We start from the raw sequence: 18,069 nt of genomic DNA on the forward strand, positions 1-18,069 counted from the left end.
GTATGCCAATAAAATGGACAACCTAGAAGAAATGGACCAATTCTTAGAAAGTTACAATTTCCCAAGACTGAACTAGGAAGAAATAGATAATGTGAACAGATGAATCACCAGTACTGAAAGTGAAACTGTGATTTAAAAACTCCCAACAAACAAAAGTCCAGGACCAGGTGACTTCACAGGCGAATTCTATCAAACATTTAGAGAAGAGTTAACATCTATCCTTCTGTAACTGTTCCAAAAAATCACAGAGGAAGAAACATTCCCAAACTCATTCTATGAGGCCACAATCAACCTGATACCAAAACCATACAAAGGTACCACAAAAAAAGAAATTTACAGGCCAATAGCAAAAATCCTCAACAAAATACTAGCAAACCAAATCTAACAATACATTAAAAAGATGATACATCATGATCAAGAAGGATTTATCTCAGGGATGCAAGGATTTTTCAATAACTGCAAATCAATCAGTGTGATACACCACATCAACAAACGGAAAAATAAAAAACATATGATCATCTCAATAGAGGCACAAAAGGCTTTTGATAAAATTCAACACCCATTTATAATAAAAACTCCAGAAAGAAGACATAAGGGTATCCTACATCAACATAATAAAGGCCATATATGACAAACTTACAGCTAACATCATGCTCAATGGTGGAAAGCTGGAAGCATTTCCTCTAAGATCAAGTACAAGACAAGGATGTCCACTCTTACCACTTTTATTCAACATAGTTTTGGAAGTCCTAGCCCTGCCAATCAGAGAAGAAAAAGAAATAAAGGGAATCCATATTGGAAAAGAAGAAGTAAAACTGTCACTGTTTGCAGATGACATGATATAATACATTAGAAAATCCTAAAGATACCACCAGAAAATGAAAGCTCATCAATGAATTTGGTAAAGTTGCAGGATACAAAATTAATACACAGAAATCTGTTGCATTTCTATACACTAACAATGAAAGATCAGAAAGAGAAATTAATGAAACAATCCCATTCATCATTGCATCAAAAAGAATAAAATACCTAGGAATAAAATTACTTAAGGAGGCAAAAGACATTTATTCTGAAAACTATAAGATGCTAATGAAAGAAATCAAAGATGACAGAAACAGGTGGAAAGATATACTATATTCTTGGATTAGAAGAATCAATATTGTCCAAATGACCATACTACCTAAGGCAGTCTACATATTCAATGCAATCCCCATCAAATTACCAATGGCAATATGGTTGATTTAGAAAAAAAAATCTTAAAATTTGTATGGAAACTCAAAAGACCCTGAATAGCTAAAGCAATCTTGAGAAAGAAAAACAGAGCTGGAGGAATCAGGCTCCCTGACTTCAGATATAATACAAAGCTACAGCCATAAAAAGAGTATGGGTCAAGATGGTGGAGTGGAGGACACAGAGCTTGTGTCTCCCCACCATTAGGGCACCTACCAGACGCTGGTGGGGAACCTTGACACCCAAGGAGACAGGAGGAACCCCAGAGCAACTGGGTAGGACATAGGGGGTAGTTAGGGGAGAGGAGAAGTGGAGGTCGGATGGGACCAGTGCCTCTGAGGGATGGCTGGGAGAGGGGATGTGTTCCCATGCCTAGAGGGACACCCTGGGGCTCAGAGGATTGGAAGGAGAACAGCTAGCATTTCCCCTGCCCAATCAGGCCCCGGAAAGCCTGCTGGGATACCAGGCCGGGTCCTCCACCTTCCAGGACCCCCTCCAGCCGCATTTGTCCTAGAGGTGTAAGAGGGGGGAAGAAGAGGAGAGGCTAATGGGGAGGGGCCCTCTGGGATTGGAGGATCAGGGAGAACACAACTAGCATTTCCCCTGCCCACTTGGGTCCTGGGGATCTTGCTGGGCTCCCATGCTGGGTCCTCTGACCTCCGAGGACCCCTCCAGCCACTTAGGACCTAGGGGCATAGGAGGGAGGGAGGAGGGAGGAAGAGGGGCAGAGGTGAATGGACAGGGACCCTCCAGGACTGGAGGATCAGGGGAAGCACAGCTGGCATTTCCCCCACCCACTTGGGCCCCAGGAAGCCTGCTGGGCTCCCAGGTTGGGTCCTCCACCCTCCAAGGCCCCCTCCAGCTGCGTTGGTCCTGAGGGCGTGGGGGGTGGGGAGAAGAGGAGAGGCAGATGGGGAGGGTCCCTATAGGACCAGAGGATCAGGGGAGGTAAGGCTGGCATTTCCCCCACCCACTCGGGCTCTAAGAAGCCTGCTGGGTTTCTGAGCCTTGTGCCCCACCTTCTGGGGCCCCCTCTGGCTGTGTGGGTCCTAGGTGAGTAGGAGGAGGGAAGCAGGGGGAGAAGAGGAGAGGTGAATGGGGAGGGACCCTCCAGAACTGGAGGATCTGGGGAAACATGCCTAGCATTTCCCCCACCCACTCAGTCCCAGGGAGCCTGCTGGGGTCCTGGGCCTGTCCTCTGCCCTTCAACGCCAGAGGCACCCTGGGCCACTCTGGCCATGCTGAGACTAAGCCCTGCACCCCACCCTCCCAAGGTCCTTTTCCATCCACATGGGTCCTAAGCCTAGACCCTGCCCACCACTTAAACCCCACCCTGCTTCAGCCCTGCTCCCCACAGCCAAGGCCTTTTCCAGCATTTTGTTTTGTTTTGTTTTGTTTTGTTTTCTCATTTTTGCTACTGTGGTTCTGTTTTAACTTCCAATTCTTCCAGTTGTTGTTTCATCTGTATTTTTATTTTTTCTAACATAGCTGTTAGTTTTCTAATCTTATTTTATTTTATTTTTTACTCTTTGTTATTGTTCTGCTCCTTTCTTTCTTTTTTTTTTTTTTTTATTGCCACTGCGTGTGGCTTGTGGGATCTTGGTTTGCGAACCAGGGGTTGGGCCAGAGCTCCTGTGGTGGGAGTTCTGAGTCTGAAGCACTGGATTAACAGAGAAACTCAGACCCCAGGGAATATTCATTGGAGTGAGGTTTCCTGGAGGTCCTCACCTCAACACCAAGATCCAGCTCTACACAACAGCCTACAAACTCCAGTGCTGGAAGCCTCAGGCCAAACAACTAGTAACACAGGAACACAACCTCACCATCAAAAAAAAAAAAAATGAGATGACAAAAAATATGTTACAGATGAAGGAGCAAGGAAAAAACCTACAAGACCAAATAAATGAAGAAGAAATAGGCAACCTATCTGAAAAAGAATTCAGAGTAATGATAGTAAAGATGATCCAGAATCTCAGAAATAGAATAGAGGCATGGATTAAGAAAATACAAGAAATGTTTAACAAAGATCTAGAAGACCTAAAGAACAAACAAACGGAGATGAACAACACAATAACTGAAATGAAAAATACACTAGAAGAAATCAATAAGAGAATAACTGAGGCAGAAGAACGAATAAGTGAGCTGGAAGACAAAATGGTGGAAATACCTGTCAAGGAACATAATAAAAAAAAAAAAAATGAAAAGAGTTGAAGACAATCTCAGAGACCTCTGGGACAACACTAAATGCACCAACATTTGAATTATAGGGGTCCCAGAAAAAGAAGAGAAAAAGAAATATTCTGAAAAAATATTCAAAGAGATTATAGTTGAAAACTTTCTTAACATGGGAAAGGAAATAGCCACCCAAGTCCAGGAAGTGCAGAGAGTCCCCAGGATAAACCCTAGGAGAAACACACCAAGACACATATTAATCAAACTAACAAAAATTAAGTTTAAAGAAAAAATATTAAAAGCAGCAAGGGAAAGCAAAAAATAACATACAAAAGAATCTCTAAAATGTTATCAGCTGATTTTTCAGAAGAAACTGCAGGCCAGTAGGGAGCAGCAGGATATATTAAAAGTGATGAAAGAGAAAAACCTACAACCAAGATTACTCTACCCAACAAGGATCTAATTCAGATTCAACAGAGAAATCAAAAGCTTTACAGACAAGCAAAAGCTAAGAGAATTCAGCACCACCAAACCAGCTTTACAACAAATGCTGAAGGAACTTGTCTAGGCTGGAAACACAAGAGAAGGAAAAGACCAATGAAAACAAACTCAAAACAATTAAGAAAATGCTAATAGGAACATACATACCAATAATTACCTTAAATGTAAATGGATTAAATGCTCCAACCCAATGACACAGACTGGCTGAATGGATACAAAAACAAGACTCATATATATGTTGTCTACAAGAGACCCACTTCAGACCTAGGGACACATACAGACTGAAAGTGAAGGGATAGAAAAAGATATTCCATGCAAAAGGAAATCAAAAGAAAGATGGAGTAGCAATACTCATATCAGATAAAATAGACTTTGAAATAAAGAATGTTACAAGAGATAAGGAAGGACACTACATAATTATCCAGGGATCAACCTAAGAAGAAGATAAAACAATTGTAAATATTTATGCACCCAGCATAGGAGCAGCTCAATACATGAGGCAAATGCTAACAACCATGAAAGGGGAAATCAACAGTAACACAATAATAGTAGGGGGTTTAACACCCCACTTACAGTAATGGACAGATCATCCAGACAGAAAATAAATAGGGAAAAATAAGCTTTAAATGACACAATAGAGCAAACAGATTTAATTGATATTTATAGGGCATTCCACCTGAAAGTGGTGGAATACACTTTCTTCTCAAGTGCACATGGAACATACTCCAGGATAGATCACATCTTGGGTCACAAATCAAGCCTCAGAAAATTTAAGAAAATTGAATTTTTATCAAGAATCTTTTCTGATCACAATGCTATGAGATTAGAAATCAATAACAGGAAAAAAACTGTAAAAAACACAAATACATGGAGGCTAAACAGTGTGCTACTAAATAACCAAGAGATCACTTAAGATATCAAAGAAGAAATTTTAAAAATACATGGAAACACTTGACAGTGAAAACCCAATGATCAAAAACATATGGGACACAGCAAAAGTAGTTCTAAGAGGGTAGTTTATAGCAATTCAATCTCACCTCAAGAAACAAGAAAAATCTCAAAAAAGCAATCTAAATTTATGCCTAAAGCAACTAGAGAAAGAAAAACAAAGAAAACCCAAACTCAGTTAAAGGAATCATAAAGATCAGAGCAGAAGTAAATGAAATAGAAACAAAGAAAACAATAGCAAAGATCAATAAAACTAAAAGTTGGTTCTTTTGAGAAGATAAACAAAATTTATAAACCTTTAGCCAGACTTATCAAGAAAAAAAGGGAGAGGATGTAAATCAATAAAATTAGAAATGAAAAAGGAGAAATCACAACTGACACAGCAGAAATACAAATGATTTTAAGAGACTAGTACAAACTACTATCTGCCAGTAAAATGGACAACCACGAAGAAACAGACAAATTCTTGGGAAGGTACAATTTTCCAAGACTGAACCAGGAAGAATTAGAAAATATAAATGGAACTATCACAAGTAATGAAATTGAAACTCTAATTTAAAATCTTCCAACAAACGAAAGTCCAGGACCAGATGGCTTCACAGGAGAATTCTAACAACCATTTAGAGAAGAGCTAACACCTGTCCTTCTCAAACCCTTCCATAAAATAGCAGAGGGAGGAACACTCCCAAATTCATTCTATGAGGCCACCATCACCCTGATACCAAAAGCAGCCAAAGATACCACAAAGAAAAGAAAATTACAGACCAATATCACTGATGAACATAGGAAAAATTCTCAACAAAATACTAGCAAACCAAATCCAATAACACATTAAAAGGATCATACACCATGATCAAGTGGGATTTATACCAGGAATGCAAGGAATCTTCAATATACACAAATCAATCAATATGATACACCATATTAACAAATTAAGCAATGAAAACCATATGATCATCTCAACAGATGCAGAAAAAGCTTTTTACAAAATTCAACAGCCATTTAATAAAATCACTCCAGAAAATGTGCATAGAGGGAACCTGTGCCCATATATAACAAACCTACAGCAAATATTTTTCTCAATGATGAAAAACTGAAAGCATTTCCACTAAGATCACGAAGAAGAGAAGGATGTCCACTCTCACCACTCTTCTTCAACGTAGGTTTGGAAGTCCTAGCCATGGCAATCAGAGAAGAAAAAGAAATAAAACGAATATAAATTGGAAAAGAAGAAGTAAAACTGTCACTGTTTGCAGATGACATTATACTATACACAGAAAATCCTAGGACTTCCTTGGTGGTGCAGTGGTTAAGAATCCACTTGCCAATGCAGGGGACATGGGTTTGATCCCTGTTCTGGGAAGTTCCAACATGCTGCAAAGGAACAAAGCCTGTGTGCCACAACTACTGAGCCCGCCTGCCACAACTGCTGAAGCCCATGCACCTAGAGCCTGTGCTCCACAACAAGAGAAGCCACTATAATGAGAAGCCCTCAGACTGCAACAAAGAGTAGCACTATTTACAATAGCCAGGACATGAAAACAACTAAATGTCCAAGGAGAGATGAATGTATAAAGAAGATGTGATATATATATCCAATGGAATATTACTCAGCCATAAAAAGGAACTAAACTGGGTCATCTGTAGAGATGAGGATGGACCTAGAGTCTGTCATACAGAGTGAAGTAAGCCAGAAAGAGAAAAACAAATATCATATATTAATGCATATATGTGGAATCTAGAAAAATAGTACAGATGAACCTATTTGCTGGGCAGGAATAGAGACGTAGACGTAGAGAACGGACATGTGGACACAGAGAGTGAAGGGGAGGGTGGGATGAACTGAGAGATTAGGTTTGACATAAATACACTACAATATGTGAAAAAGGTAGCTAGTGGGAACCTGCTGTATAGAACAGGGAGCTCTGTGCTCTGTGATGACATAGATGGGTGGGATGGGGGCGGTGGGAGGGAGGTTCAAGAGGGAGGGGATATAGGTATACATATAGCTGATTCACTTCATTGTACAGAAGAAACTAACACAACATTGTAAAGCAATTATACGCCATTAAATTTTTTTTTAAAAATCTACAAACGAGAACTGATGGAAAGGGTGTGGAAAAAAAGTAATCCTCCTACACTGTTGGTGGTAATATAAATTGGTACATCCACTATGGAGAACAGTATGGTGGTTCCTTAAAAAACTAAAAATAGAGCTATCATATGATCCAGGAATTCCACTCCTGAGTATATATCTGGAGAAAACCATACTTTGAAAAGATACATGCACCCTGATGTTCATTGCAGCACTTGTTACAATAGCCAAGACATGGAAGCAACCTAAATGTCTGTCAGCAGATGAATGGATAAAAAAGATATGGTACGTATATACATTGGAATATTACTCAGCCATAAAAAGAATGAAATAATGTCATTTGCAGCAACATGGATGGACCTAGAGATTATCATACTAAGTGAACTAAGTCAGACAGAGAAAGACAAATATCATATGATATCCCTTATATGTGGAATCTAAAAAAATGGCACAAATGAATTATTTATGAAACAGATGAGACTCACAGATGCAGAACACAAACTTATGGTTACCAAAGGGGAAAGGTGGGGGGGGGAGGGATAAATTAGGGGTTTGGGGTTAACATATACACACTACTATACATAAAATTGATAATCAACAAAGACCTGCTGTATAGCATAGGGAACTCTATTCAACATTCTGTAATAACCTAAATGGGAAAAGAACCTGAAAAAGAACAGATATGCATATATGTATAACTGAATCACTTTTCTGTACACCTGAAATGAACACAACATTGTGAATCAACTATACTCCAATATAAAATAAAACTTGAAAATAAATATATACTACATATTAGTTGACTTGAGTACTACTGAGTTCTAAGATTTTGGAGTCATAAAATAATTATGCATATGAATGGGTAGTTATAGTTTTATAGCATTTATAATTTTTATGCTTAATTTACTAAAACAGATATTCACTGAGAAGTAAAAATATAAGTTCAGAAGTAGTAATAATAATCATTTGTATTTTTCTGATACTATTTTATTATTATTTTATTTACCACTTTAATGTTAAAAGATCCTTGAGGGATAAAGAGATGAAGATAGAGAAATAATCACATAAGCTTGTGAAAACTTTCATAAGGGACAAAGACAGGTAAAGTTATAACAATTCAAGGTGAATAAATGTGAAAAAATTAAATTCCAGTCATTTAAAGTAAATAAATAATAAAAGACAACTTAATATACATGTTTAATTTGTATGCAAAACTGGATTATTCCAAAGTTTTTATAATAAGGCCAATCCATAGTATGAAGACAATGTTCTTGTCAAAAAAATAAGTTACACTTACACATAAATTTTAATATTATTTTAGATAGGATTTGAAATTACTGGGATTCTGCACTTCAAATAATAAAGAATGCTTTACTACTTTGGGGTATACTTGCAGTGAATAAGACATACACACATTAATTTACTCCTTACACTGCAAGTTGAGTTATAAATTTATGTTAGAAGTGCTGATTGATTTGATCTGCAGGTTTGGCTTCAGATAGAAGGATTCAAATAATTAACAGTGAATCTTATAGGAGTTTATCAACGCTTAAATAACACATGCACATCATACAAAGATGTTTTAAGAATTAATCGAAATTTTAATTTTGATTTTCCTGTGATGTCCGAAAATTGTCTTTTTTGCTACCAAAATCAGTTTTTAAAATTTGCTATCTTGAAATAACAACAAAGATATTCACAGCACTGTTATATGTTCCTTTTGCTCAGGGTGATGCAAATTGTCCCTATGAAACAATTTCCATGAAATTCATGAGTGCTCCTTTTTGCACCTCCAACAAGGCTCTCCCACTGTGCCAGCATATGGTGTAAACAGTATACACAAAATCTCAGAGCAGACAGATGTTTGGATGTTCCTAGAAAGGACTCATGCTCATAGTCTGCATGTTTAATGTATACGCATAATTCCCCAGTTGTATACACTCATGTCCATCTGTTATGATGGCATTTTGCCCAAATACAAATTGGGACGATTATTTCACTTGTGTATAGATATAGCCTATCTACACCTACATTTCACTTGTGTAGATATAGCCTATCTACACCATGCCAGGTAATGACAGATGAGATAGGTTACCTGGGGGCACAGCAAGGGACCATTTTCCTGCCAAATTCCTTCCTTGGAGACTCTGATGGGCACTGGTGCTGCACATTTAAAACTGTGATTATAACCGCTGGTAACATGTGAACCTGTATTTGGCTCTACAAATGCCAGGGCTGTCAGACGACATCAGGGGAGAATGAAATGCAGACTGTAACCCATCTGGACAAAAAGTCCTGGGACTTCCTCAGCCCCTACAAATAGTTAGGTTAGGACACTTTGAGCAGCATAATAAACAAGAAAGTATGGGAGGTAATGGGTCTTGTGCCAATATCAAATCTGTAGCCGAGTTGGAAAGGGTAGGAAGCTATTTCAGAAAACAACTAGTGCTGTGCTAGACACGCTATTATTTAGCAAAACATCTTGGGCTATTAGATAACAACTCTTAGCAAACACAAGGTGAGTTTTAACCAGCCCAGGGTAGGGACCAGAAAAATTCATTAAGAAAATGTGGTCAAAGAACAGTTAATTAATATTTACTAAAAATCTGCTCAATGTATTACTCTGCATAAGGTCTGTATAAAGGCTTTATAAAGCATATTTATCAAAGGAGATTGAATATCACGAAGTAGAAATGTTGTGGACTTGAACTACTAGTGATGGTGACTTGTTACTCCAGACTGTTTTCTCTTCTTTAACCATTATTAAAGTCATATTGCACACTATGTAAAAATCACCAAAGAATAAGATAGCAACTATATAGATTTTATGTAGATATTCTGCAGGATTATTGGGAGGGTGTATATTCTATCTTGTTCTATTTTACCTTAGTAAACATTAGCCACTGATATATGAGGTCTAGGAACCAAGACCTTTTGAATGAGCATGAAAGACTCATGTGTTTAGTCTTATGCCTTTGCCAATCCTAGCTTATAAAGTCAGCCACTACCTCAGGTTAGATTTAGGGTGTTAGATAAATATTTATATAAAACTAAATGAGAGACTTTGGCTGTTATTCTAAAAATACCAAGTTCCATTTGTTTAGGTAGAGTCAAAGTGAATAAATTTTCTTCAGGAAATTTTCTTGGCAACTTACTGTGCACATGACATAGGAGCACTATCTGCATTTTAAGTTGAAATAGGCATTACAGTAAGTCCCCTACATACGAACATTCAAGTTGTGAACCTTCAAAGATTCGAATGTACGTTCGCATGTCCGATCACGTAAGTTAAGTCACGTGTCTGGTGTACATTGTCACGTGTATGCATCCTCTACAAGTGGTTGTGCTTTTGTGTACTTTACTGTACGGTACTGTACAGAGTACAGTAGTACAGTATCTTTATTTCAAGCCCAGGATGTCTGGAAGTAAGTGTAAAAACAGCAGTGATGTAGCTGTTACTTCTAAGAAGCGCCAAGTGATAATGATGGAAACAAAAGTTAAAATAATTGAGAGAGTGGAGTGAGGTGAAAAGTAAGTGTCGCTTCTTCTCATAACATGAATCATTCAACCATCAGCATAATTCTAAAGAAAAAGAACAACATCATGGAACATGTGAAATCTGCTGTGCCGATGATGTCGACAATAATATTGAAGAAGTGTGGAAAAATGTTGGAGGAGATGGAGAAACTTCTCAGTGTGTGGATGCAGGATCAGGATCAGCATCCAGTCCTGCTCAGCTTAATGATGATTCAAGAGAAAGCTGAAAGCCTTTATGAAGACTTGAAAAAGAAACATGGCAAAGAATCAGAGGTACATCTTTTAATACTAGTCATGGCTGGTTTCATTGATTCAAGGCTAGAACCAACCTTCACAACGTATAAGTAAGTGGTGAGGCAGCAGGTACATATACGGTAGATGCCCAGGAATTTCCTGAAACGCTTTGAGAAATTATTGATGAAGGTGCATATTTACCCCAGCAGGTTCTTAAAGTGGATGACACACGACTGTACTGGAAGAGGATGCCAGACGAAAGTTACATCTGTTAAGGAAGAAAAGTTGATGCCAGGCTATAAAGCAGCAAAGGATAGGCTAACTCTGTTGTTTGGTGGCAATGCTTCTGGCGATATGAAGCTGAAGCCTCTCTTAGTTTACCATTCAGAGAACCCAAGAGCCCTTAAAAACATACCCAATTGCTCTCTTCCTGTTGTGTGGAAGAGTAACCCCAAAGCCTGGGTTACACAGGCCATTTTCCAGGACTGGTTTTTCCACCAATTTATCCTGGAGGTAGAGAAATATTGCTTGGAGAAGGATGTCCCATTCAACATTCTTTTGTTGCTTGACGGTGCTCCGGGCCACCCCCCCATTCATGGACAACTTTCATTCCAACGTCAAAGTAGTGCATCTGCCACCTAATACTACATCGCTCATCCAACTATGGACCAGGGAGTTAGAGCGACTTTCAAGAAATATGATTTACATCACACTTTTTGTCAAGCAGTAAAGGCGAGTGATGAATCAGGAACAACCTTGCAACAATTATGGAAGGACTATAACATCTACAAGGCCATAAAAAACATTGACTTTGCTTGGCGTGAGGTTACAGTCATCACCATGAATGGGGTTTGGAAGAACATTTGACCACAGTTTGTCCATGATTATCGTGGATTTGAGAAGATGGATAAGGATTCCAAAGAGGTCTTCAGCAATTCAGTGACCCTCAGAGAGAAGCTGGAGCTAGATCTGCAAGAGGATGACTTCACTGAACTCCTTGCTGTGCAACATGAGGAGGTTACTAATGAAGACCTGATGGAATTGGAGGTCGACAGAAAGGATGAAGAGAGACAACAGGTAGAAGAAGTAACTGAAGAACTGAAGAGATTCACAACACAGGAAATGGCAAGGGGATTTTCTTTATTTGAGGAGGCACTGTTAGTTTTTGAGGCACAGGACCTGAACGTAGAATGGTACACGAAGGTTGCAGCAGCCATTCAGAACATGATCCAGTGCTACAGTGTCATCTATGAGGAGAAAAAAAGAGCTACTACCCAGTGATAGCTACTACTATCATTACATCATTTTTTCAAGAGGGCAGATAGAATTGAATCCAGCAAGGAACCAGAACCTGTGCCATCAACATCAGCCATGAGTGAAATTGCAGCTTGTCCTCCATCTCCTATTGCTGATGATCCTTCAGCTCTACCATCTCCCACCTCCTCTCCCTCTTCCATTCAGTAACTCTTCTTGCCTGTTCACTGGATGCCAGCCCCTGTATGCCAGCTATTGTACTATCTACTGAACTTTTTAAGGTACTATACTGTAAGATTGAAAATGTTTTATTTTATGTTTGTTTGTTTACGTATTATTTGTGTGAAAAGTATTATAAACCTGTCACAGTACAGTACTATATAGCTGACTGTGTTAGCTGGGTACCTAGGCTAAATTTATTGGACTTATAAACAAATTGGACTTACACTCTCAGAGTGGAACTGGTTCATATGTAGGGGACTTACTGTAATTTAATACTTTGGCATATAATATATACCTTAATTTACAAGTATGAAAAATGAACTCTTGGTTAACACAGAACTGATGATAGTTATTGGTACTGATACATTGACCTAAGGGGCCCAAATTCTTAACAAAGAAATCATCATGATAAGGATATGTTTAAAGGAGAGTGCAAATTCTCTGCATGAATAAGGTTGATAGAACATGGACTACATGGGTGATTTTTATCAATAATCTTGCAATTCCAGTCCTTCCCTGGACATGAAAAATTTATATATTCAAGAGAGTAAAGCATCTAACCAGCTGGAGTTTTAAAAGTGCCTAAAGAAGTTTTCTTAAAATAAATCATCCATTTACTTATTAAATGTATTTTATTTATTTATTTATTTTTTGCCACAGAAACGTCTTTATTGAAGGGAGTAGGGGTCATGCTGAGTTTGGAGACATGCGTGAAGGGACAGTCGTGAGCTGTCCTTGGTTTCAGGGTCTGCCCTGGACCCCCTAGGTCTTCAGGATCTCCATCAGGCTCTTAGTCTGGCCAGGGTGCTGTGAGGTGCTTCAGGGCCAGTAACTTAGGTTTGGTGTTTTGGACCTGTGACCAGAATGTACATTGAAATGGGGGGCCCAGGATTTGGGATCCCCTCAAGGCCTTGGTGCCCCTCATGTTTTAAAGATGTAGGCTTGAAGATCGGGGGCATTGCGGCTGGGGCTCTTGGAATTTTGGTGTCTAAAGATCCATGGACTCACGGCATTGAAGTCCTCTGGTTTCCAGGGATGAGAATTCCTTTTTGTTGTCCCCTAGTGCCTATGAATAGGGTTTGAGGTGCCCCGGGGGCCCGGGATGCATAACCGGACCACAGTCTCCTCCATCCCAGGCACAAGGACCTCCATGACTGGGGTTTCCTAGAGGCTTGTATTTTTTAAAATTTGGGATTCCTGGGGGATTTGGGGTTTCCATGATTTGGGGGTCCTGGGAGTTAGGGTTTTGGAGTCTCCTAGGGGCTGTAGGACTTGGGGACACAGAAAAGTCTGGGACATGTACTCTGGGGTTTGGGATCCTCAGAGTCCTAGAATGGGGTCTCCAAATTTTGGGGTCCCCCAAAGGGGGAAATAATTACTTAAAAAATAGAGAATTTTCTGGGAGCCTGGCCAGCACAGGTGCTGTGGGCTGCATGGGGTGGGCTTCATACAAGGTACTGGGGGTTTCTTGAGGGTGCAGAGGACAGGAAGACTTGGGGGTCCTGTAATTAGCACTTCCAGGGCTGTTTTGGTGCCTGTAAATTGGAGGTGACAGTGGGCTGGTTAATGTAGGTCTCTTCTTGAGGGGTAAGAGCAGGGTGTTTTGTTAATGGAGGGAGTCTCTGATTGAAGTGCAAGGGTTTGGGGGTGACCGTGGGGGTCAAAATATCTTGAGGGGACTGATGTTAAATGCGGGTCTGTTACTCTGTTGCTCTGGGGGTGTTTCTTTCAAGGGTACTTGATGGGGGCGTGGGGGGAAGCCTTGTTAATAGGGAAGGGTTCTGATCCAGTGACTCAGGAATGTTCTGCTGTAGAGCATTATGTAGAGAAAGTTACCATCATTTGGGGTGATGTGGAAATCTGTTATTGGGGGGTCTGATCTGAGGGGTTGGGACTAGCCTAAAGGTACTACACTCAGGGAATCTCTTTCTGGGTAACATAGGGTCTATATTTGGGGGGTTATCATGGGGGAATCTGTTAATAATGGGGCCTTAGTGATCGAGGGCTGGCTAATGGGGTCTCTCTTCTGGATATGTTACTGGGAAACTCTATCTCAAGTGACTAGGGGGCTCCTTGTGTCAGGAGATGCTAGAGGGAGCTCTGTGTCTCTGTGGAATGTCCAGAGCCTCTAAGATTGCATCTCTGCCCTCAGGATCCAGGGAAACCAGCAGCAGAAGAGCAACCTGGAGATGGAGCTCTCTGATGCGATGTCCTTTGGAGTCCAGACTGTTGTGAAGGTGTTTTGGTCTGCATCATTGTCATTTGATTCACTTTTGGTTCCGACACTGTCACCGGGGGGTCAGTGGATCCACCAGTCCTCTGAATTCCAGATGCTGGTGCAAAGACTCTATGCTGAGGGGGGCAGGTGAAGTACCAGATAACAAAGACAGAGCCATCGTGCTTGCTGATGGTCTAGCTGGATGCCATACCAGTAACCTGGGACAAAGTCTGGCTTCCTGCAGAAGCGCACAATCCCTTGCTTCTGGCCTGTGATGAGGACTTGGTCTCCAGCCTCAGCCTTGGCTCCCTCACGCTGCTGCAGGCCATCCAGACTCAGGGCTGGCGGGGGCCTCTTCTTACCTTTGTGTTCCCTGAGGTCTTTGCCAGTGACTCGGGAGAAGTCCATCCAGGGAGTCCGAGGTGTGGAGGTGACGGATGAGGAAGGTGTGCCCACTGCATTGGAGATATTGGACAAAGAGGCAAAGAGACCCTGCTTGGGAGGGCAGATGAAGTACCAGACACTCCCAACACTGCCATCATTCTTGCCCTCAGGTTCATCAAGCTGCATGCCCACCCACTGGCCATTGGCGAACTCTGAGGTCCCGCAGAACCGCAGCTGCGGGTCTTCTGACCATCCAGTAGCACGCAGTCTCCCAGGTGCAGGCCCAGTGTGCTGAGCATGGCATTGCCTGGGACGTTGTCATAGTTAGGTAGCGTGACCCTAGGGAGGGCACAGGAGAATGGCACAGCCTCCTCCAGTAGCGTGCACAGCTCCTTGGCCACCAGCGCCCCTCGGCCTTGTCCAGGGATATGTCCATGGGACAACTCCTCTGGGACCACCTCCGCTGGCACGGGTCCCTTTCGGTTACGAAGCACCGGGTTGGTGCCATGTTCCAACAAATTATTTGGCCGCACCCAGGCATGGGTTGGAAGCAGCGATGTGCAGGGCTGAGCCGTGGCTGAAGTCACTGCACTTGGAGCTCACCACTCGGGGCCGTACACCCTTCAGTAGCATGTGCACGAGACCGGGCACGTCGAAATAGGCTGAGTAGTGAAGTACGTTCATGTTGGTCCAGCAGCTGCGCAGGGTCACGTCTGCGCCCAGCGCCAGCAGCTGCTGCAAGAGGCGCACAGCCACCGCGGGGAGCTCGACTCCGTGGGCCCCAGCCTTGCACGTATAATGGAGCAGTGTCATGTTAGGTCAACCCATCAGGTGTCAGCCTCGTCGCAGAATCTCATTGCCAATGACATCGATCTTGTACTGGACTTGGGGCACCCACTGGTGCACAGTGGCGAACAATTCAGCAATGGTGGTCTGCGGGTCAAACAGAATCTCTTGAAAGGCAGGGTCGTTGGGGTCAAAGAAGGTGAAGGCGTAGTCCTGGGGGTGGGGGGCTGGTGCTGAGGAGTAGGCTTCTGCCAGCGCTCCTGGGTGGGGCTGGGGGGCTCTGGGACAGGCTCATAGTCCTCCTCGTCTTCTTCCTCCGCCCTGAGCTGTGGGGCCATGGGGGTGGGACCTGTCTTAGTCATGGTCCTTGGTGGCCCTAAGGGGGCAGGTGCAGAGCTGGGGGTGGCCTTCAGGCAAATCCTCGGGTGAATGGGGCTGAAGACCAAAGCTGAAACCGGGGAAACTGGAGTAACTGGGTGTCAGTGTCTGGGGAAGTGATGGGGAAGAAAGAGACAGAGAGAAGGGGACGAGGCACAGACGCAGATGGGAGATGGGGTGGAGAGGGCTATTCAATGTATTTTTGAGCAGCAAGTAGTACCAGGCACTGAGGTAAGTGCTGAGGACACAGTACAGAAAAGGCCTGAACCAGTGGAGCATAAGTGAGTGTAGATACTGCATCCCTATACTTGTTCAGGAAATGTTAGATAGAGCAAGCAACTTTCAGCAACATACCTGGGCAAGGACAGAGGCCTTCTTAAAACCCTCTGAGTCACTGTTCACCCAATTCAACTTTGATTCCTTCTGTTGGTTTAAAAAAATGTTTATTGCCAATATTATGCTAATGTTTTAGTGGCTGCTTCTCTTTTGTTATATTTACTAGTTTGTTTCATTTTTATATTCTGCGTATAAGTGATATCATACAGTATTTGACTTATTTCACTAAAAGTAATACTGTCCAAGTCCATCCACGTTGCATGTATATTTTCAACTAGTGTTTTTGTTACTTTTGGATATGTGCCCAGGAGTGGAATTGCTAGATCATATGGTAGCTCTATTTTTAGTTTTTTGAGAAACCTCCATACTGTTTTTTCCACAGTGGCTGCACCAATTTACATTCCCACCAACAGTGTACAAGGGTTCCCTTTTCTCCACATCATTGCCAACATTTGTTATTTGTGTTCTTTCTGATGGTAGCCATTCTGACAGGTGTGAGGTTATATCTCATGGTGGTTTTGATTTGCATTTCCCTGAAGATGAATGATGTTGATTATCTTTTCATGTGCCTGTTGACCATCTGTATGTCTTCTTTGGAAAAATGTCTATTCAGTTCTTCTGCCCATTTTTTAATCTGGTTGTTTGTTTTCTTGTTGTAGAGTTGTATGAGTTGTTTAAGTATTTTGGATATTAACCCTTTATTTGTCATACCATTTGCAAATATTTTCTACCATTCAGTAGGTTTTTGTTTTTGTGGCTGCTACTTTAAAATTTTGTTTTATTAAAAAAAGTAGAACTCTAAAATGAAAAAAAATATTAACTGAGGAAAGCTATGTAAATATCTCATGAGAAAATCTCTCCTAGAAGTTCTCCTTTGTTTTCTCCCAAATGAAAATGCTGTGATGATTTCTTCCGAGTTATCTTTTAGTCAGGAAACAACAACCCACTCAGTCATGATAATTTTTTAAAAGTTATTTGAAAAGAGTATAAAATATGCTTTGCCTGCCTTTTGAAAAAATGTTATACTTTTATTGGGCTTGCAGCTTCTAGCTACCTCCACTATAATCACAAAAACTCGTTGCATAGTATTCTTCCTGAATATTTAATCATATTAGAATAGAGTAGTCCTTAAACATAATTAAAGTGCTACTTTTTCAAACACTGTATTAGAGGCGAGCAGAATTGTTTGCCAGATGGGAAAGGTGAATCTGGCACAGAAGATGAGCAAAGGTAAGCTGGAATGAGAGTATCCAGCTACGGTGAAGGATGCTGAGTGAAAATTCCAGCTACTGAATACTTAAGAGAGGAAAAGAAGAGACAGTTGATAAAAAACTTTAGTTCCGTGGTCAGTAACTGAAGAAATGGACTTGTTGTGGTATATGAGTGCAACACAGTAAAATAAGTATTTGAAAAAAATATGTCAAAATATGATGTGAAAGTTTCTAAGTAGCCTCGTGAAATAAATCAGAATTGCAAAGTGAAAGAACACAGATTTAGAGTTTGAAGACCTGGGTGCTGTCCTATATTCCTTTCCTTGCTTCATTGTTTTTGCCTCAATGGGAACTGCCTGTTGGATTGTTCAGCTGGGTTTCCCTTTCTCAATTTGGTAAGGTCTTTCAAATGGATGGTAAATGGTGTTTGCCTATCTGCAAGGTGGATTTTTTTCAGCATTCAAGGAGTTCTTGTGCTGGAGCCTCTTTGTCAGGGGCAAACCTCTAAGCAAGGAAGACTTGGATTGCTCTGGTGGGCATGCAGTGGGTGGCAGGCTGGGCTG

General features: G+C 41.2%; 1 protein-coding gene and 1 pseudogene across 1 annotated transcript in view; both read right to left on the bottom strand.

Annotated features, from left to right (window-relative positions):
* KHDRBS2 (KH RNA binding domain containing, signal transduction associated 2) overlaps positions 1–18,069 on the bottom strand; it is a 731,890-nt gene that overhangs the window by 320,221 nt on the left and 393,600 nt on the right. The window lies entirely within an intron of this gene.
* Positions 14,322–15,943, bottom strand: LOC137773770 (CAP-Gly domain-containing linker protein 3 pseudogene; annotated as a pseudogene).

This window comes from Eschrichtius robustus, chromosome 12, assembly GCF_028021215.1.
Source record: "Eschrichtius robustus isolate mEscRob2 chromosome 12, mEscRob2.pri, whole genome shotgun sequence".
NCBI classification, from domain to species: Eukaryota; Metazoa; Chordata; class Mammalia; order Artiodactyla; family Eschrichtiidae; genus Eschrichtius; species Eschrichtius robustus.